This window comes from Pleurodeles waltl, chromosome 3_2, assembly GCF_031143425.1.
Source record: "Pleurodeles waltl isolate 20211129_DDA chromosome 3_2, aPleWal1.hap1.20221129, whole genome shotgun sequence".
In the NCBI taxonomy this organism is placed as follows: domain Eukaryota; kingdom Metazoa; phylum Chordata; class Amphibia; order Caudata; family Salamandridae; genus Pleurodeles; species Pleurodeles waltl.
In genome coordinates, this window is record NC_090441.1 from 8696406 (window position 1) to 8717841 (window position 21436).

Sequence of the window (21436 nt, forward strand, 5' to 3'; positions counted from 1 at the left end):
TGGATTTGAGTAACTTATATCATCGATTGCATCTTGAATAGTGATGAATAAACAAGGTATTCTTGTTAGTGTATTTTTCGATTGGTGACACTTTGTTGCACTTTGGGTGGCATGGAATTGCGTGTCAAACTTTGATTGAGGATGGTCTTTCACTTATACATAGCATGTTGGAGGCTGCTTGTGACATGTTGGTGATTAGTTACATTCTTTACATTTTATAGCTTTGAATGTGTTTTGCACTTGTTTTCTCACTCATTCCTTGTGGATTTATTATTTAGATTGCACTTCCCTTGGGTTTTAATATACATTTACTATGGATTCGACGATTGAGCATTTTGGTTTTTAACTCATTCTATTTTATTGTATTCTATGATCTCTAGCCCTGAAGAAGTCGTAAGGGATATAAAAACTTCCCAAGACGAAACACGTGTTGGCTGGAATAATAAAATCCTGTGGATTTCATACTTTTGAATGTGAATCAGAGGCTGGAAGGATAATATCCTGTGGATTTCAGACTGTTGAATATAAATCAGATTCTGAATAAACTTTGGACTCATCGATCAATGATTGGTTGACTCCTGGACCAAATAAATTTTTTGTAACATGGACTGATGTACCTAATTAATTTTTAATTTTTCATGTGAATTGTTTACTTAAAATTCTTTTTTTTTTGTTACAAAAGGGGACCCTCGTTGTGCTAATTTCTTAGTTTGAGGTTGTTTTTCCTCGGAGGGTAGGGTGTGTTCCCTCATGAGGTTCCCCGTGATGTACTTAGGGTAGATTGGCACCCTTAGCGCCATAGTTCCTCAATTTACACCCTGCTTTAATTAGACCTAGTAAGTAGAAAGAGGTTCTTCCATGACTGAAGTGCAACAAATGACACGTCGGTCAGGGTTCCTCAGAAACTCATAGTATTGTGTGTTTATCATCGGTATCCCCATGGTTCCTTAATTCTTACCTGTGTCCATGCACATACTCAATTATCCAGTACAAGATGCAATTTCAAATTTACACAAAAATATCCAGATTATGATGGATCAGTGAGGACGCCATGCATATTGCACAATCTGCCTTATCTACGTGCAAGATGCAAATCATGGTGTTCTTTCCGAGACTGTGTCCAAGAGCAGCTAGTTACTATCACTAGTATTGATTGATTTGTTCATTGTAGTTTCCCTGTAATCATGCTGGCCTGACTCTGCAATCAGTCCCTCTTTGAAGCAAGCATTATGATTATTTTACAAACAAATATACAAGCAGAAATCATCCAGAAGGCTCCCATATAGGGCAGGCGATTTGTTTATATAGAAACAAATGGGCGATGGGTCCACTTATATCCTGCTCTTGACATATATATCTGCAGCTTAACGAACTGCCTGTACGTACAATCCGATGCTGTATGAGTATGGAGCGCTGCAGGCAGAGATGGAGCCAGGCGAACGAGGATGCCAAGAAGGGAGGCACGGGATGATGTCAGGGTCTTGTTTATCAGTATCAGTCAAGCACTCATACTCTTGGCAGATCCCCCAACCAGAAACTTAAATTTTCTCCTTATTTATTTTATTTTGTTTAGTTTCAGCTTTTTCAATGCCAACATGGCTTCAAATGGGTGTCCAAGTGTTGCCATACAAAACAGTTTTTATATAGTCCTTTCACAGTTGTGTAGGCCATAGTAAAATTAGGCACTAAGGTATATATGCAGCGGAATAGGATGCCCGCTAAGCAGGTCAGTCAAAGTTAATCCAGGTTACGAAGGTGATCAATTGGGGATGATAAATCAGTCAAGGCACTGATGAGCATGTTTTCCAAACAGGTCACAGAGATTGCATGTTCACAGGGTGGGGGGTAAGGGTAACTCTACTTCTAACATGCAGAACATTGGTACAAGCAGAGTGGAATGTGATGGGGTTGGGAGCACCCACCAAAAGACAAAGGCCCCGATTCCGAGTTTGGAGGTCCTAAAACATCCTAAAAAGACTGCTGCACCGACGATCCTTAGCCTCCCATATTAGAATACAAACATGCAGAACCACTGCCAGCCAAGCAAAAAGACAGACCACCAGTGGCATGGCAGTCTTGTATCTAGGTAGTCTGACCTCCAGCACCTTCAGTGCCCTGGCCAACCACCAAGCCTATTACAAACACACAGTTGTGGTAGCGGTCTCCTTGTGGAGGTTAGCCAATGGAGGTCTATCACCGTGTTACGCGTCCAGCTGACACACATTGGCCCAGTGAACACACCTGCAAATTACACTATAAAACACACTTCTTTAGAGACCACAATCCTCTGCATTTCCACTGAAAGCCAAAGAACCCCAAACACAGTTTTTTGTATTTTTCAAAGAGTAGGCACCCCTTTCTTTACCATGCCATATAACACCTTACACACACCTTTATCCATTCACTCCCTATTGTACTTCCTCTGTTAATTAAGTCCCTGTCACCCACTTTAGTTGTCCACTATATCATGTCCCAAAAATCCCTGTTTGTTGGAAGATAAGTTGAGAGTCTTGGTGGATAAAATCATAAGAGTAGAGCCACAATTGTTTGGAGCCCATGTCCAGCATACTCTTCTCAGTAGGAAAATGGAACAGTGCACAAAGGAGGACATTAGAAAGAGGTAGAATGACTTGAGGGGCAAGGTGCATTCCCAGGCCTCCAGACAACAGATGTAGGCCAACAAGACTGGTGGTAGCCCTCCCAGTGCCCCATTAAGACTCTCTTCCTGGGAGGAGAAGGTCCTGGCCATTCTGCATCCCGAGGGCTTAACAGGAATACAGTCTGGTAAGTTTGCTCACCTGGGAGGATACCATTTGCTAAGTGGTGGGAAGTAGAGGGTGTGACCTGACTGCAACTCCCAATAGACCCTGTTTCTCTAACTCCAACCACCAGCTCAGTGTTCACTTGCCCATATACCCCTGTTTGCTAACTCTCAATTGATGTGTACTCACCTGGGAGTGAGCACTATACAGATCATGATCAACTCAGAGACACGTCTGTCTACTTTGCTCCATCTTGACCAGCTAACCCAAGATGAAACTATTGAGGACAGGAATGACACTTTACCAAGTGTGTACAATAAGTATTCCTGAAGCTGCATCATCAGATTGGTATCGACAGCAAACACATTGACACAGCACTGCACACATGATAATGTCAGTCACATATATAGCAAAGTCCTGTGTTTGCCTGCATCTCACTCAACTAGGCCTCCAAATGGTCAATGCATATGCTGCATCTCCACTGTGTCGGCTTCACTGTTTGTAAGATGTCATTTTCATTACATATTCCAAAGTGCAACTGACCAGCACATCTCATGAACTGCTTGAGTCAAATAGTTTAGGCAAGCTTCACTCATGTCATGTCCAATAGCTCAATACCATGATTACATGGCACAGTAGGCTAACCTACAACTGAAGAATGTCCAATGTCTCTGCTTACTGTAACACAAAACCTTTGGAAGTAGATGTCACACTTCAACCAGTAACAATGTACTTCCTTCATCAGCAAGTCGAGCTGCCACTGGGTACCCAGAGGCCACCAAACAGACTACCTCCACCACCCTGAATGAAGCACTCAGTGATGACGACACTCCTGGACTTGTGGTTGTGGCTACAACGTCACCTCCCAGCCCTGTTGCTTCAACATCACAGGCAACCATGCACCTCCCCAACCTATGTACCTAGCACAGTTTCCACCATATTGTGCCCCCTGTCCTGGATCCTGAGGTGCAACTCAACACTCCGGGCACCGAGGGTCCAGGAGCCAGTTGGAGAGGGCACCCTGTGCCAAGGGTATAGGCTGGTAGAGATAGTGTGCGCGGGAGGGATGCTGTGGGCCAACAGAGTGAGGCCACTGGGGCAGCTGTCAGCCAGGACACCATCACCCACATCTTGGGGTCTATCAAGGGTTCAAAGGCGTGATGGGACAGGTGTTAACAGAACTCCAAGAAATGAAGCAGCTGCAGAGCGTCATGATTGACAAAATGGATGCCCATAATAACGAAATGGTCACCCTAACAGGGATACTGAGGGAAATGAACACCACCCTGAGCAGGGCTTTACTCCCAGCTTGCCTGTGTGGCTTGACAGGTAAATCATGCCAAACTACATCTGTGGCAGACACAGGAAGGGAGGCCCTGCCAAAGGCACAGACACCCCTGCCTCTGCAGATGCTGATCCCTCCCCTCGCACGCGGGGACATTCATGCAAGAATCCAAGAAGTGCTGATGCCAAGACACCCCCACTGCCAACAATAATTCTCTTCCTTAATGTCCTCCTTTGTGTGTCACATATTCAGTCTACTGACTGATCTTAAACCACTTTCCATTTCCAATGGGAGGAGTACTCTGGACTTTGGACTTCCAGTGGTGTGGCATTTAGTCCAATGATTTTCATTCACCGTGATTGACCCCTTCACATTTCAATTTTTGTTAATTTACGTCACAAATATTTTCTGCTAGTTGTAGCTTCCCAATAAATTCAGCTGTCACTAACTCATTGTCTTGAATTTCACATTTTGCCATGTCGATATGTCCGACCATGTGAACCAGACAATGATGATCCAAGGTACTTGTTCAAGATGGGATGTGTTATATGTACACAGTGTCCAGCTCAGGACTGCAACTAATCCACACAAACACATAAATATACAAAGAAGAAATGGTATGACATTGTTCAGCACATAGACTGTCAATTGAGACTGAAACATAGCAAATCATACATGATTGAATCATACTCAGCAAATTAACATATTTACAGGTACAGACCTCCAGACCATGGAAGGAAGAGATTTGTCAGACATTGTCCTGTAGAATAGGCAAACATTGAAGTGGTTGATGTCATCGGCAGGAGCCATATCACCTACCACACCACAGTAATCCAACATCACGTTATGCAAGACTCAGACAGATGGTAGTACAACCATTTCTGATCACGGGGTCATTACAATCCAGTGCTTATGCATCTGGTGGTATGACACAAGCAAATGTCACATGGGACAGGAATTTTGGCTTACAATGATGAAACACTTCAACAGCTACATATAGGTCATACAAAAAGAGTGTTTAGCCAATGTGAAGGGTAACCAACATGATTTTGGCCTAAAACTACAGATTTTCTGACCACATGATGACACACATGATGCATCAGGGCCACCACACGACATGAAACAAGTCCAATTGAGTCTTCTAAACTTCCATTAAATCACTGTGCAAGCTGCCTTGGCACAAGTCTCCTACACCCAAAGTATGTGACATACATTCCCTGGAACAATCCATGTCCACTTCGTATGTCAGAACAGAATCACATACCTGCCAATGTTACAACTCTGAAATGCCCACATGAAGATGTCATGGTGAATTTTCCTGAACAAAGAACAAAACAAGGAGTATAGGTATGAAACAATACATACAACACAAGTCACATAGCAAGCATCTGGAAAACAAAGTACATTGCAATAAATCTAACACAAACAAAGCAACATTATCAAGGTGTGGATGTGTCAAAACCTAACTCATCAAACAACCTTTGGCTAATGTTGGCTGAGAATCAGCTTCCTAATTATTTCCACACTTTTCCTACACACATTATCACAACAACAGTTCATTGTAGGTCAAAGTCATGACATCACATGTCATACTTACACTCATGAGACGAAGCTGTCAATGAGATCTTGTTGCAAGTCAGATTCTTCTTCTTCACCACTGTCATCTCCATTTGGCATTTCAGGATTCTCACCCAGTGGCACTGCAGGCTCCCCCTCCTCTGGGATGTAAGGGATATTCCTCCTCAGGGCAAAGTTTTGGAGCATGCAGCATGCCACAGTGATATGACATACTTTCCCAAGTGAGTGAAGGAGGGCTCCCCCAGTCTTGTCCAGACAACGAAATCTGGCATTCAGGAGCGCAAAAGCCCACACCACTGGCCGCCTTGTTCTTCCAGGGGTCTCGAAGCGGACATCCCCTGACATAATTGGATTCCTCACCGGCGCCAAAAACCAAGGACGGTTTGGATATGTTGAGTCTCCCGTTTAGGCATGAGACATAAGAACAACAATCAGTCACTCACTTTATGATTGTAGTACCTTACATTGCTCACATACAATCAGGGCAGATGTGACTTACCAACCAACCAGGTCCTCTCTGGTTGCAGTTGTGACATCAGCTGGAGTATGGTGCTGTTTTGCATTCTAAAGGAATCATGGGCTGAACCAGGGAATCAGGCACATATGTTTGAAATCTGACAAACAGACAACTTGCAGGTTGATAGAATGGAAGTTTTTCCTGTTGCAATAGACTTTTTCACTGGCCTGCAGTGGCACCAAGGCAACATGTGTGCCATCAATGGATCTCACCACATGTAGGAGGCTTGCAAAACCATAGACGTCAGTCTTCACACTGTCTAAATCCTCACATCAGGGGAACCTGATACAGCTGACAATGAGTTTCAACATTGCTGATAGGAAATCTCTCAACACATGACTGAACATAGGTTGGGGCATACCACCGGCTATGGCCACTGTATGTTGGAAGGACCCTGCGGCCAGGAAGTGCAATACTGGCATGATTTGAACAATGTGTGGCATGCAGTTTGGATTACTGTTTTCAGGCATCAGAACTGGCTCCAACTGACAGCAGAAATCCACTATTGTTTGCCTATTCAGACGACACAGTTTTATAATGTGGCGTTCCTCCATGGTTTCAAGGTTTGGCAATGGACAGTACACTGGGGGTAGTTGCCTCCTCCCTCTCCCAGGGTACCTAGTTGCGAAAATACATGAGTTAGAGCATTAGTCACTGTGTCTACACCAACATACATGATGTATACCAACAAAATCAAGTGACAAAGCATTTCTGACTTGAAATACATTACACCCAGTACAAATTACAACTGTCAACTACACAAGGGTCAAATGTGACCCACATGGTTGACAAAGCATGTGTCCACAACATGGATTTGGGCAACACCCAACTAGCTGCTACTCAATTGCCATTCGAAATTTAACAGTCTGTTCCGACCACCAAAAATACCATCTGCGGTGTAGGACAGTGCACCGCCATCATGTGCCATCATGTGCCATCTGTGCCCAGCAACACACTACACTGGTGATTGTGTAGTACAGCCTACACAACAAGACTGCTTTAGGATGATTGGGATGATGCAATACATATATTGGCCAAATACTGTATTTCCAACCTCCAAAATGGCGGATGCGTGACCTATTTCACTGGATATTAGGAACTGCCTGCTGCTGTCAGCAGAAGTCGTCTGTCCAGTGGGTGGCACCAACCATGGTGGACACAGCCATAGGCTGACGTTGTTGCTTGTGGCAATCACGGGCCCATGACTGTGCCCATCAGCATATGTAGTGTACGTGTACGTCGGGTTTTCTAAAATCAATCACTGATACTGCTGCTATCAACACCTTCATAGTTTGACTCTTGCTCTAGGCAAGACTGCTGGTTTAAGGATGACAGTGCTTATGTTTGTAGGTGACTATGCCAGTCCTACAACAAGTCACAACTGTCCCCCTCTCGGCTCACAAGCAGCAACTCACCAAAAACCCAAATAGTAAAAGGTGATTTGTGGCAGCCTTTACGCATGGACTCAAGAGTGAGACATCTCAGGGAGTGTCGTGGTTAAACAGAGAGTACCCCTTTCTCACATGAACAACATGTCTAAATCAAACACAGGCAATGAAGGAGATGCTTTTGAATGGGTTTTATTAATAAAGCTGCAGTGTACAATAAGTTGCATGGGCTGCAATGATAAGGTTAATGAATAATGCAAAAAACAGAATTGTAAAGACAAAAGTCATCAATACAAAGACCCCCACTATCTTGCAATAACATGAAATGACATGAGATGTGAAATATCTCCCAATACCCTAGTATGATGAACCTAATCTCGAACATAAAAGAGAGGTAGGTGTGTTAAACCTAATCTGCCAATGCCATGTCCATGTGAAGAGCCCCCTAACCCTCGTTACCTTGGAATGAGGTCTCTAGCTCAGATTTCATAGGGGCACGAAGACTGGGTCAGCATCAAGGCGACGTGCAGCATCGAAAGCAGCGATGGCATCTGGTCAGAATCCCTCTTACTGTCTGTTTAAGTGAGGTGCATTGATCCAGATCTGCTCGGACCCTTGACGTAGGTCTGTACCCAAACAATGGATAACAAGACAGGCTTGGGACAGCAATTTATGTAAACAATTTCCTCAAAGGCGTGAAGAGGGAAAGTACCTCATGTGAATACCTACTGTTTGTTTATCTTTGTTGCTTGATATTGACGCCTTAGCGCTGTGCCACTGATGACGTGAAACTAAAACATTGGCCTGACTAGAAACAATGCAGCCATCTTGAAAACATATAATTAAATAATTGCGCTAAAACAGAGCAAGCTAAGTAGGATAAAAGTCACTAGGTGACAAGCGCACAGGTCTGCAAGCCAGATGGCTAAGCTAACTCCTGTTTCCCATTAAAACAAGATAGGATTCACTACAACACCTACACCATTTTGGCTGCTGTGTGCCACCTTTGGGAGCAATCATACCATGTTAAGCAGGTGAAAGGGCCCCTGCCTTCTCTCCAGAGGAGCTGGAGAAGCTCGTGGACGAGGTCCTTCCCCTGTACGGTCAGCTCTATCACTCACCAGAGGAGCAGATAAGAATCTCATCATCATCTCAACATCATCCTTTTCCTCCTCACACACTACAATGTGCCCCTGTGTGCCAGTTAGACTTCTTGTGTGCCTGTTGTCACAGTTTGTATGGTATGAATGGGATGTACATGGTGCAGGTATTAGAGAATACTATGGGGGTCATTCTGACCTCGGCGGTAAAAGGCCCTTACCGCCGGTCAGAAGACCGCCATAACACCGCCGCGGTTAACCGCCACGGTCATTCTGACCCACAACGGCCAAACCTCCAAAAATCCGTCCTCCACTGCAGCCCGCCACATCAGCGGGCAGCGATAAACTGGAGATGACCAAACCTCCACCGTCACGCCAACAGAAATACGCCCATGCCATTACGACCCACGAATCCACAAGGCGGTCATTCAAACGCGGTATTCCATTGGCGCTACACACCGCCGCGGTCAGAATACACACACATCACCAAAACACAGCCACATTGGACAATTTGAAATACACACACCTGATACACATACACACACCACTCCCACACAATCAACCAACTATAAAACACACACCCACATCACCCACAAACCCCTGCGACCATAATTACTGAGAGAAGGAGAGAGAGACACAGCAGACAATCCATAGCAAGACACACTGAGACACACTACACCATCACACACACCACATAGTAGCACAAAGCACCACTCACCAACATACTCCTCATCACATACACCACCCCACACCTCACCCACACCACCCCATGGCACCCCAAAGGCACCCACGCTTTTCGGACCAAGAACTCCGGGTCATGGTGGAGGAAATCCTAAGAGTGGAACCCCAGCTCTTCGGCTCGCAGGTGCAGCACACCAGTATAGCCAGGAAGGCGGAGCTATGGTAGCGGATCGTGGACAGGGTCAACGCGGTGGGACAGCATCCCAGGAATAGGGAGGACATCCGCAAAAGATGGAACGACCTACGGGGGAAGGTCCGATCGATGGTCTCCAGGCACAACATCGCGATCCAGAAGACTGGCGGCGGACCCCCACCCACCCCTCCCGAATTTACATCGTGGGAGCAAGACGTCTTGAACATCCTGCATCCTCAGGGCCTCGCTGGAGTAGCCGGAGGAATGGACTCTGGTAAGTCCAATCTCAACTACTATATCCCCCCCACCCCACCAGCATGCCAACCCACACCCCCACCCTCACCCCCAACCCCCCAGCACACATCCTCCCTGACAATGTCTCACCAGCACAACCCACCCATCCCAACACCAACTCCTGCATGCCAACACAAATCATGGGCACCCATCACCTAAGCATGACCACTGCACTAACCCCCCCCCCACTAACTACCCTCACAACACCTCCCTCAAGGGAATGCCTGCACTGGGGGACAAGGGCACCCATAACACGCACGCTATTGTACACACAGAAACAATAACCAAACTCTCTTACCCCATGCAGGACCCGAACGACAACACACCAGCCAGGAGGGTCCAGAAGTGTCCATCCCACCACCGGAACAGGCCCACACTGAGGATAGCAGCTCTGTCGACAGTGAACCTCATGACCAGCCCGGACCATCGGGGACCTCTGGGCAGTCGGTTCCCCTCAGGCAGCCACAGGCCACACCAGACCCGACCCCCTCTGCCAACACCAGCACAGCTCCCACCCAGCGGGCCCATGCCTCTGTCTCTAGGACAGCTCAATCAGCGGTGTGTCTGCCACTACAGGGCACCCAGGCTAACCCAACACCCCAACAACAACAGGGACCTGGGGGCAGTGGTAGCGGGCACACCGTCCAGGGGACAGAGGCCGGGGGAAACCGGGCAGCTCGGAGGGCTGCTGTGCGACAGGGGGGGGAGGAGAGGCCCAGGGAACCCACTCTCCAAGAGGCCCTCACCACCCTCATGGGGGCCTACCACCACTCCCAAGAAACGATGGCGACGGTACTGGCCAGGTTCACTGAGATCCAGGCACAGCAGGAGGAACGCTACATGGGGTTCAGGGAGGAGCTGAGAATCATCGGGACCGCAATGGGGACCATCGTCCTGGCCCTCAACAGGATAGAGGACGCGTTGCGGGACCATGGTGCACCACACAGGGCCCCTGTCACTAGCCCGGACCAGGAACAGCCTACCACCTCCGCCGGCGCTAGTGGACAGGAGGTCCCAACACCTCGACAGCCCCCCAGAACCCCACCTCCTGCTGAAGAACAACCACCCCGTAAGAGGAGCCTGAGACCAAAAAAAAAGACAGAGTAGGATGTCAAGACCCCCGCCAGCAGGACATACCCCCTCAAGTCTTCCCACTGTCCCACATTGCCACCCTGTCCAACCATGAACTGCCTATGCTCCATCCTTCCACAGGCAAAAGGACAATGCACCTGTGAGACTGAGAACTGGACTCTGCCATGGATATTCCTCCACCCCCACCCATCACCCTTAGAATCACATGTACCGATATCTAGCACTGTAAATAAATCACATTTTGCACACAAATCTGTTTTGAGTCATGCTGTATTATTAACAAATGTATTACATATTACTGTTCAATTTCTGTTCTGTCAATTAGTCATGACAACATACCAATGTCAATACGCTGTATTTCATGGGCGAACCAAGCAGAAGTCAGGTACTGAGTCAGACAGCACTGAGAAGGGAAGGGAAAGGCAAAAATTAATGAAAAACATCTGTGTGGAACTACAGAAAGTACAGATGCAGGAGGCTATAAGCAATTGTGAAATGGCGTGGGTGATTCTTACCTGTGTGTTACTGGAAATACTGTTGTATCACTCTGTCCCTATTGTCTGTGTCGTCCTCAGAGTCTTCCTCCTCTTCACTCTCCACAGGCTCCACGGCTTCTACAACACCACCATCTGGACCATCCTCCTGCAGGAAAGGCACCTGGCGTCGCAAAGCCAGGTTGTGAAGCATACAGCACGCCACGATGATATGGCACACCTTCTTTGGTGAGTACATTAGGGATCCACCTGTCATATGCAGGCACCTAAATCTGGCCTTCAGGAGCCCAAAGGTTCGCTCAATCACCCTCCTAGTACGCCCATGGGCCTCATTGTACCGTTCCTCTGCCCTGGTCCTGGGATTCCTCACTGGGGTCAATAGCCACGGCAGGTTGGGGTAACCAGAGTCACCTATTAGCCACACACGCTGTCTCTGTAGCTGGTCTATCACATAGGGAATGCTGCTATTTCGCATAACATACGCGTCATGCACTGACCCTGGGAACTTGGTATTTACATGGGAGATGTACTGGTCAGCCAAACAGACCACCTGGATATTCATTGAATGGTAATTCTTCCTGTTCCTGTACACCTGTTCATCATCATTTGGGGGGACTAAAGCCACATGGGTCCCATCAATTGCACCAATTATGTTGGGGATGTGTCCAAGGGCATAGAAATCAGCTTTCACTGTAGGCAAATCACCCTCCTCTGGGAAAATGATGTAGCTCCGCATGAGTTTCATCAGGGCAGACAACACTCTGGATAAGATCTTGGAAAACATAGGCTGAGACATCCCAGATGACATGGCCACTGTTGTCTGGAATGAGCCAGTTGCAAAGAAATGGAGGACAGACAGAACCTGCACTAGAGGGGGAATTCCTGTGGGTTGGCGGATGGGGGACATCAGGGCTGGCTCCAGCTGGGCACACAGTTCATGGATGGAGGCTCGGTCAAGTCGGTATCGTAGTATTATATGGCGTTCTTCCATTGTCGACAGGTCCACCAGCGGACGGTACACGCAAGGATTCCTCCTTCTCATCGCTAGTCCCAGCGGACGGTGCCTAGGAAGGAGAATATGGAGTACAGAGTCAATCCACTCACAGGTACGTACAACACAGCTTGCACAGTACAGGTAAATGTATGGTTTGATATGTTTGTATGTGTGCCATTGCAAGGCCTAGGCCTGTGTGACGCATTAGAAATTAAGCCATGTGGGCCCTTGAAATGGCCGATGCCTGACCTGTGAAGTGGGACAATGGGATGTGAGGTCACTGCGCTGGCGGGGCACACCGTGGCGGTAGGCGGTCGAAGACCGCTGTGCGAAGACGCATTGGTTAACATTGAAGCCTATGGGTTTCAGGAGCCAATGACGATGTGCGCCGGCGGTCGCGGTACGCACCGCCGCGGTACGCACCGCCGCGGGCGTGACCGCCATTTTCTATCTGCTCGATCATTCGAGACCTGATCATCCACAGGAGAGGACCTATACTGCAAGTGCTGCTGTGAACTCGGTCTGGAAGTGACAATGGCTGCTGCTACTGGTGAAAGGGCCCCCGCCTTCAGTTCAGAAGAGTTGGAGAAGCTCGTGGACGGGGTCCTCCCCCAGTATGCGCTACTCTACGGTCCTCCAGACCAACAGGTGAGTACACTCAGTGCACATTGAATGGGTTATGCCTGTGTGGAGTGGGGGGGATGTAAGTTGGTGGGGTGTGGAGGGAATGAGGAGTGCAACGCACGACAGATGAGAGAATGGGAACCATGGCAAGGTTGGGGAGGGGGGGGCATGTACTCCAAACATGCAGATATGTGACGGTTTCTCTTTCCCACCCTGTACATGTCAAACAGGTGAGCGCCCATCAGAAAATCGATATTTGGCGTGCCATCGCCAAGGAAGTCCGGAACTTGGGGGTCTACAACAGACGGGGCACCCACTGCCGCAAGAGGTGGGAGGACATCCGCCGCGGAACGAGGAAGACCGCAGAAACACTGCTGGGGATGGCCTCCCGACCTAGGAGGGGTGCCAGTCGCACCATGACCCCCCTGATGTCCCGGATCCTGGCGGTGGCCTACCCTAATTTGGATGGGCGCTTGAGGACAGCACAGCAGACACAAGGGGGTGAGTATCTGCACATTCTCCTATCTGTATGCGCAGTGGAGGCGTCTGGGTGGGGGAGGAGGGCTGTGGGTGACATTAGGCCAGGGCGCTCTCTGTAGTGTAGTCCTCTCCCTTAGGCATGGCCCTGTGCCCCCGCCCCCCACCTCTGTAGGGTGCCAAGTGCAGCTACCCATGCTCCAGCATCACACATGTGCGCGTCTGTTGTCCCTAGACCTGTTTGCCTAGTCAGAAGTACTGAGTAGTGTACCCCAAGTTCGCGACTTAGTGCACGAGCCACCTGGGTCTGTCCTCTCCGCAAAGGGTATTGCTAAGGCATGCACTCAACTTTGTTTAATTTCTCCCCCCACCCTAAATCTTTGTCTTCTTGTGTTTTAGCATCATCAGGCGGAGGAGATTTGGCGTCGGAGCAGGAAGGAGCTGCAGGTCACCAGGCCCCGGTGGGCACTGACACAGACACCGAGGGCACCAGTGATCCGGAGGGCGAGGGGAGCACCACAACGGGGGCCGGTGGAGACACCAGCGACACGGACACGTCCTCGTTTGGGAGCTCCCTAGCGGTGGCGGCACCATCTGTGCCCCCCGCAACAACAGGTACAGCCGCCACCCAGCGCACCAGCACCGCCCTCCCAGCAGCCCCTCAGTCTTCGCTCCGTGGCCGCTCGGCCAGGAAGGCGCGCGTCTCCTTCGCCCCAGGCACCTCAGCCCCTGCCTCTGTTACCCCTGCTGCCCTCAGTGCGGAGCTCATTGACCTGGTGAGGACGGTCATTGTTGGGCAGACTACCCTTCTGAATGCCATCCAGGGGGTGGAAAGGGAGGTGCATCGGAGCAATGCCTACCTGGAGGGCATTCATTCGGGTCAGGCTGCCCATCAACGAGCGTTCACTGCTCTGGCCTCAGCACTGACGGCAGCCATTGTCCCTGTCTCCAGTCTCCCTCTTCTATCTGCCTCCACCCTTTCTCTGTCTCCTGTACCTCAACCTATCCCATCCACACCATCAGACCAGCCTGCACACACCTCAACACCCAAGGCCAGCTCATCCAAACATAAGCACCACAGAAAACACAAGCATTCACCCAAGCAACACACAGATGCAGACATATCAACAGTCACTACCACCTCTGTGTCCCCGTCCTCCTCGTCTCCCTCCTCCCTCCCTGTGACGTCTACACTCACACCTGCATGCACCCCAACATCAGCCAGTTCTTCCACCACCAGCAAACCCTCCACTACAGTCCGCACACCTGCAGTCACCACCCCCACTGGCATTTACACATCCCCTATGTCCTCTCTCACTGTGTCTGTCACCCCCTCTTCCAAGACACATAAACGCAGGCAGACACCCAAACAACAGCCAACCACCTCACCACAGCCTACGTCCCAGTCACCTGCACCCAAGGACAGCACACCTGGCTCTCATACAACCACATCCTCTTCCTCCACTTCTCTCACCACTACTCCTACCCCTTACCTTGGTCCCAAGAAATATTACATCTCCAATTTTGACCTCTTTCCCTCCCCGACCCACCCCCTCCAACTGGGAAAAGTCCCAAGGGCACCTCAGCCACCACCAGCCCAACTTCTACAGTGCAAGTGGTGCATGGCATGTGGAGTCCACCCTTTGGCGGCAGTAACACTTCGGTGAGCAGCAAGGGGACAGCCAGCCCCCCCCCCCAGGCAAGAGGACCCGGAAATTGAAGGGCCGCCGTGAGCGGACAGAGACGGCTGCCCCCAAGGAGGTGACTCCGGCCACTTCACCGGCCACAGCAGCCAGGGGAGGCAAGGGGCCGAGAGCCCCATCTAAGGAGCGGAAGGACAGCAGGGCGGAGAGGACAACCACCAGGAGCGCGGAGCAGGAGGGCCCCACAAGCCCCATCCCGGCTGCAAGGGACGACACCAAAGGGCCCAGGACTCACTCCCCGAAGGGGCCTGACACAGCACGGTCGGAGGGCGAGTGAGCAGGGTGTCCAGGCCAGGTCTGACTCCCTTGACATACTGCAAGAGCACCGCTGAACAGGGCCCCACCGTGAAGACAGGTACCGCTGAAGAGGGCCCCGCCGTGCAGAAGAGCGCCGCTGAACAGGGCCCCGCCGTGAAGACAGGTACCGCTGAACAGGGCCCCGCCGTGCAGAAGAGCGCCGCTGAACAGGGCCCCGCCGTGAAGACAGGTACCGCTGAAGAGGGCCCCGCCGTGCAGAAGAGCACCGCTGAACAGGGCCCCGCCGTGAAGACAGGTACCGCTGAACAGGGCCCCGCCGTGCAGAAGAGCACCGCTGAACAGGGCCCCGCCGTGAAGACAGGTACCGCTGAACAGGGCCCCGCCGTGCAGAAGAGCACCGCTGAACAGGGCCCCGCCGTGAAGACAGGTACCGCTGAACAGGGCCCGCCGTGAAGACAGGTACCGCTGAACAGGGCCCCGCCGTGCAGAAGAGCGCCGCTGAACAGGGCCCCGCCGTGAAGACAGGTACCGCTGAACAGGGCCCCGCCGTGAAGACAGGTACCGCTGAAGAGGGCCCCGCCGTGCAGAAGAGCGCCGCTGAACAGGGCCCCGCCGTGAAGACAGGTACCGCTGAAGAGGGCCCCGCCGTGCAGAAGAGCACCGCTGAACAGGGCCCCGCCGTGAAGACAGGTACCGCTGATCAGGGCCCCGCCGTGCAGAAGAGCACCGCTGAACAGGGCCCCGCCGTGAAGACAGGTACCGCTGAACAGGGCCCCGCCGTGCAGAAGAGCACCGCTGAACAGGGCCCCGCCGTGAAGACAGGTACCGCTGAACAGGGCCCGCCGTGAAGACAGGTACCGCTGAACAGGGCCCCGCCGTGCAGAAGAGCACCGCTGAACAGGGCCCCGCCGTCTCAAGCACCGCTCCGCTGGGCCCTTCCTCTCAAGCACCGCTCCGCTGGGCCCTTCATCTCAAGCACTGCTCCGCTGGGCCCTTCATCTCAAGCACCGCTGCGCTGGGCCCTTCCTCTCAGGCACCGCTCCGCTGGGCCCTTCCTGTCAAGCACCGCTCCGCTGGGCCCTTCCTCTCAAGCACCGCTCCGCTGGGCCCTTCATCTCAAGCACCGCTCCGCTGGGCCCTTCATCTCAAGCACCGCTCCGCTGGGCCCTTCATCTCAAGCACCGCTCCGCTGGGCCCTTCATCTCAAGCACCGCTCCGCTGGGCCCTTCCTCTCAGGCACCGCTCCGCTGGGCCCTTCCTGTCAAGCACCGCTCCGCTGGGCCCTTCCTCTCAAGCACCGCTCCGCTGGGCCCTTCATCTCAAGCACCGCTCCGCTGGGCCCTTCATCTCAAGCACCTCTCCGCTGGGCCCTTCATCTCAAGCACCGCTCCGCTGGGCCCTTCATCTCAAGCACCGCTCCGCTGGGCCCTTCCTGTCAAGCACCGCTCCGCTGGGCCCTTCCTCTCAAGCACCGCTCCGCTGGGCCCTTCATCTCAAGCACCGCTCCGCTGGGCCCTTCATCTCAAGCACCGCTCCGCTGGGCCCTTCCTCTCAGGCACCGCTCCGCTGGGCCCTTCCTGTCAAGCACCGCTCCGCTGGGCCCTTCATCTCAAGCACCGCTCAGCTGGGCCCTTCCTCTCAGGCACCGCTCCGCTGGACATCGCCATGTCATGCACCGCTGCGCTGGGTCCCGCCGTCTCAGGCACTGTTTATGGTTCACTGTGCCCACCATGCCTCCTCCTTGACCAGTGGAGACTGTCATCCACCGGATGGACTGTGGCTTTGCACTCCCCAGGATGGTGCAGTGGGCAGCCCACCCACTGTAGAGACATTGAGAGACTGTGGCTTTGCACTCCCCAGGATGGTGCAGTGGGCAGCCCAACCAATGTAGAGACATTGAGAGACTGTGGCTTTGCACTCCCCAGGATGGTGCAGTGGGCAGCCCACCCACTGTAGAGACATTGAGAGACTGTGGCTTTGCACTCCCCAGGATGGTGCAGTGGGCAGCCCACCCACTGTAGAGACATTGAGAGACTGTGGCTTTGCACTCCCCAGGATGGTGCAGTGGGCAGCCCACCCACTGTAGAGACATTGAGAGACTGTGGCTTTGCACTCCCCAGGATGGTGCAGTGGGCATGGTGGCTCCTCGTGGATCTGGCGTCGTGGACTCATGTGGCTGTGGTGGCCCCCCCTTCCCTTCCCCCTGAGGTGCCTGTAGTTTTAACATCAGATGCCCCTGCAGTGTTCTCTCCAAAGGACTCAGGTCTCGTGTGTGGGCTTTGCCCTTGTTTCGCAGAACATTGGCCCACAGACATGTTAGATTCGTAGGATGTGCAGGACTTGTTACTTCAGTGATACACTGATGTGTATATATTTTTGGTTTTTGTAAATATTTTTCACGGTTGCTCAATTATTTCCAGGTGCTTTTTTTGTACATAAATATTTATTCCAAATTTGGTTGTGTCATTGTATTTTTAAAGGGTGTTTGTGTGGTGTCACTGTGACTTCCTGCTCTGCATTGGTGTGTACATATTGGGGGTGTGGGGGGGTCGCATATGTGTATGCCCGTAACCTTTCGTCCTCCCCCCTCCCGTGTGTCGTAGGTGCAGTACTCACCGTTGACCTCTGCGCCGGAGTTCGTACTCGTGGTAGATGAGCAGGTAGACGAGAGCAGGTATGATGTTCAATTCGGGTTCCATGCTGTCCGGATTCCGCGTGGAGTGTCTCGAGGTGAGCGTTTTCCATTGAAAATGTCTGTTTCCGCCGTGTTTTTATCGGCGGGGCTCCCGCCCCGGAAAAGGTGGCGGATTGGTGGGTCGTGATAGGGTGGGCGGTACATTGTCTGCCGCCTGGCTGTTGGCGGTGACCGCCGCGCTGTTTGTTTGTTCCGCCGTGGCGGTCGGAGTGTTAATGCGGCGGGCTGTGTTGGCGGTTCCCGCCAGGGTCAGAATTGCATTTTTTTGACCGCCGGCCTGTTGGCGGGTTGGCCGCCGCTTTATCACCGACCGCCAGGGTTAGAATCACCCCCTATATGTATTGCATATTCACATTGTGTTGTGTGATGTGTTTAAGGAGACTTTAAAGCCATATAATGACACTTCTTTGGATGTGATGGTTGTAAATGTCACACAACATGTATGTGCATGAGCTGTGTATGCATCTTGTTTGAGTCATTTGAGGATCTTATAAGCAATGTGTATTGTGCCACAGATCATTCAGCCCACATCTGGCCTTGCCAAAGTGTTGCATGAAAGGCATATCATGACTCACTGTGCCGTTAAGAGTGCCACACAAGCCAAACGATGTACTGTTATGCATGGAATTAATGAAAATGTGTGTGTCATGTAGGTTCTATATGCTCAGCCTGCAGAGACGAGGGACTGTCAAACATATCTCCCGGTATGGGACCTAGTCCAATCTGGGGTAGAGTTACTGTGGCTATGCAACTGTGGCACTGTGCCCACTCCCTGTAGACCTGCAGATCATGGCACGTGGCCAGTATGAGGCTCTAGTGGCATGACTTGGCCTGAATGCCTTAGTCCATTGACTGGATTAGGAATGAGTACTGAGGTAAATCCCTGTGCATTTTGCATCATTGGAAATGTGTGTCATTGACTTATGACAGGTCTCCTACTCTCACAGCTCTGTTGTCACCTCTACATTAGTCATTTGCGTACAGTACATGTGTATTACACAAGTGAAAAACCCACAGTGCAGATAGTTTGTAGATTCCAGGGAGTTTGTTGAATGCTATCTCTGTAGGTTTACTACATATGGTCAAAAGTGTGTTCTGTGGTACAAGTACATACCACACAAACCCAATCTGAGTGGCATGAGTATATATTGGGTAAGCCACATGTCCTCACATGCACAGGGAAGCAACTTTCTGTGCCCACTATGGCAGCCCTTTCATTGTCACTCAAATCTTAGGGTGAAGTCTGTACTATGGTAGTTGCCTGTAGGGACTGTATGCAGTGATTCAGTGTTGCAGAGTGTAAATGTGCCCGTCCAGTCAGGCCAATGAGGTTTACCCTTAATAAGGCCACAATGATGTGTTGTGTGTCATTGTGGTTCACATCACAGTACATTTTACTTGAACCTGGGCTACTTGCTATCAGTAGTCTTGCTTAATCAGTGTAGACCATGAGCAGAGTAGTGGGCTAGTCTGTAGATTAATCCAAAAGTGTGTAGTCATGTCCCTGCACTCATCAACATGTGTGCTTTACACTTGTGGTGCGTTGACAAGTTAAAACATTTGTGCTTGGTGTTTCTGACATGTGTGTGACACAACCATTTGGGCAAAAACTTGTGTTTTTAACCTTTTGATTTGTCTCTTGCATCCAGACAGGACAATGCCCACCAGAAGAAGGGGAGTTGGAGAGACATCGTCAGGAAGGTATGGACCATAGGGGTCCATAGTCGGCAGAGTGCCCACTGTTGCAAGAGGTGGGAGGACCTGAGACATTGGGCCTGGAAGATCGCTGAGGTCCAGCTGGGGCTGTCCTCCCAACATCGGCAGGGCACACATGGGAGCCTGATCCCAACCCCAAAACGCCCACATTCTGGTGGTGGCCTAGCCGGAGCTTGATGGGCATTTGAGGTTACCACAGCAGCTACAAGGGGGTGAGTCCAGGCCATATTCCTGCCTGCAACATTGCCAAGTTTATGTGTTAGGTTCTGCCATCTTCTCCTGAAGATTAAGGATAGACCATGTGTGACACACAAGATGAGTAACTGTTTGTGGAGGTACGGAAGTTGGTGAATGCTGATGTGCCTTGCCTGTTAGCCCAGTGACCTAGGACACAACAGAGTACAGTCCACAACCAATTTACTCTCTAGGGCCAACACATGGCTGGGTACAGTGATCAATCAGGTCATGTTATTTATTGTTATGGGTGTTCTTTGTACACAACAGTCCACTACTCATCATTGTGACAGCCCAAACAACTTGAAATAATAGATTACTGTCCTCAGCCATGTGTCTGCTCGAGTAAATATATTGGCATCTGTCCCCTCTGGTCTCTTGTCTTCAGTATGTCATGACTGCTGGTGCCTCACTACTGTCTGTTATGTGAAAGTGGCCATCATACATGGGACAGAGTATACATTGCTCTGTGATTGTGGTCACAGAGCAATACTTTCTCTTGGTAAGTGGTGAATGTCCATTGACATTACTTTTATGGCATCACTGTTGCCATCATTCCTTGTGTCTAAATGTTAGCATGTGTTTGTTCCATTTTAAAAAAATCATTTTCACTGCTATTTCATGCATTGTCTGCCTGTATTCATGGGATGATGCTTGACATCCCTCACATATGTGTGCATGCCAACATGTTTGGAATTGGACATTTGTGATGTGGCTACAGTTCATGTGCTGACAGGAATGTGTCACCATTGATTGGTGGCTCACATTTACCCTTGCGTAATTGGCAGGTACAACTGCAGTAGCAATAAAAGACATGACAGGTAGAATGTAGTTTTTACCCACAACGTGTATTTTGATGCCATAATAGAATCATGTGGCAAAGTGCTTTGCACATGTGAAATGGGGAACGTCTGTTAGCTAACTTTTTACATGGATCATGGACTGACTTGCAGTTATGTGAGAATTATATGTGTTTGTGTACAACCATTCATCCAAGGGAATCTGTTTGCAAGACAAAAAAGACAGTGACATGGCTTTCCAGTGGGCAACATGTTAAGTGCCTTCTACAAGTATGTGAGAATCCCTGGGCCTCTGCGACATTCAGAGGACTATTAGCTTCTACTGATGCAATCCAAGTATGATATTGTTAGGATTATCAATCAAAGGAGGTGTTACACCTGGGACTAGCTGATTCATTGTTGGGTGGATTTTGTCAATATTTCTCCCTAATATTTTGCCAAACTTGTCTCCAGTGCACATTTCCCTTCAAGATGTGTTATCTATCTGAGCAACATTAGTATAACTTCCATGAGTCCATTTAGACAATGTACACATAGTGAAGTGACCATTG